Genomic DNA, 1791 nt, shown 5'->3' on the forward strand with positions numbered 1-1791 from the left:
TTGTACAAGCTTGCAATCCCACCAACAATGGAAGAGTGTTCCTCTTTCTCCACATCCTCGACAGCATCTGCTGTCACATGAGTTTTTGATCTTAGCCATTCTGACTGATGTAGGGTGNAATCTCAGGGTTGCTTTGTTTCTATTTTTAATGACAATATGTGGAGCCTTGTCAAGAGCCAGCATCATTTCTTATATTATCTTTGTGTTGAACCAAAGGAACTGGCTGAAGAATGAAAGTTGTTCTCCACGCTCTGTTGTGTGTCTCATGAAAGCCTTTTCTTAGCAATTACGCTCATGCATGGAATGGCCAAATCCACAACACTGGGCTATTATGTCTAAAGCTAAAAGAAAACAAGCCTTGCAACCTTACAATGCCACACCTCTTCGTGCTTCATGCCTACTTAGGCTTGGTCCATGCTGCCACTAGTATATTAAATGATTTTTCTGCTGTCATATTTTAAGAACCCTTTGAGAAATCTGACATGAAATTGATAAGACAATAGAAAAATCGGGAGAAGCAGACTCCCTACCCCACTCTTTTGTTAGCATGATTGCTTTTAATTAAATCAAGTCCCAAATAAAAACCACAGGGGCCTTCTATCTCAAGCATCCTTCATAAGCTATGTTGAAGGCACTCTCAAAGACAAATAGAANCTTGCCTGGAAATTCTGACAACAACAACATTTCTGGAAAGATGAGTTGGAAGTCAGCCATTAGCTCAAGATTAGAGACACGCCTTCCTAAAATGTCTTGCCCTGCTTCCCTATTTCTTTTTTAAGATATTATTTAATTTTAAATTATTTGAAACTTTCATACATGTGTATATTATGAATTTTATTGGTTTTCTCCTCCATAGTATCCTGGCTCATCTCCTTTTTTCTCCTNCAGAAACCCATTTTTACCATCCCNATGCAATTGTGTGTGTGTAACCAATAGAGTATAAACAAGGTTTTCTGCATGAGCAGGAATGGGAGGTTGTCTACTGGAGTATGGACACCTGATCTGTCATTCCTGAGCCATGACTGGCTGTTTAGAGTCCCTTAGGGGCTATGGTCCTCATTAGGCCTAATGTGTTGGCAGGCACATTCTTTTTAAGGTCTTATATAGGTTATTGGAGCTGCTGTGAGTTTAGGAGTGCATCTGCCATGTTATATTCAGAAGATGATATTTCATAAAAGTCCTCCCAGACTCCTGGCTCTTACAGTCTTTCTTCCCTTTCTTCTGTGCTTTTCCCTGAGTCTTTGGAAGGGTGTGTGATACAAATGTTCCATTTAAGGCTGAGTATCCCATACCCACTTGGTCTCTGTACTTAGTGAGTCTCTGTGCTAACCACTGTCCACTTTAAAAATAAGATTCTCTGGTGAACACTGGTATCTACATTTATCTCTAAGTATAAAGCTAAATGTTTAAAATGTATTTCGTTGTTCATTTATCAAAGCAACAGTAGTAGGGNTATGNCCTCTCTAGTCACCACATCTTAGCCAGGTTTACAATATCATATATTTATTCCTTCCTGTGGAATGGGCTTTAAATTCAATTTTGGAAAGTGANTGGCTGCTACGATAACATCCATGCCAATATTGCATCAATAGACATATGCTAGTTATTATTGTAGATCATACTGTTGATAGCTGGGTAAGACTGTTGGTGACTGTCCACTCTGGGTATCCCACAGTGCACCTTCCAGAGCTATAAACTCTAGTCATTTGAGAAGCAGATTTTAAATCAGTTCTTGCTCTATTTTTTCTATATCTTGTGACCAAAGTGTGTGGTGTCTTCTCTTCTGCAATG

Source organism: Mus caroli, chromosome 6, assembly GCF_900094665.2.
Source record: "Mus caroli chromosome 6, CAROLI_EIJ_v1.1, whole genome shotgun sequence".
In the NCBI taxonomy this organism is placed as follows: Eukaryota; Metazoa; Chordata; class Mammalia; order Rodentia; family Muridae; genus Mus; species Mus caroli.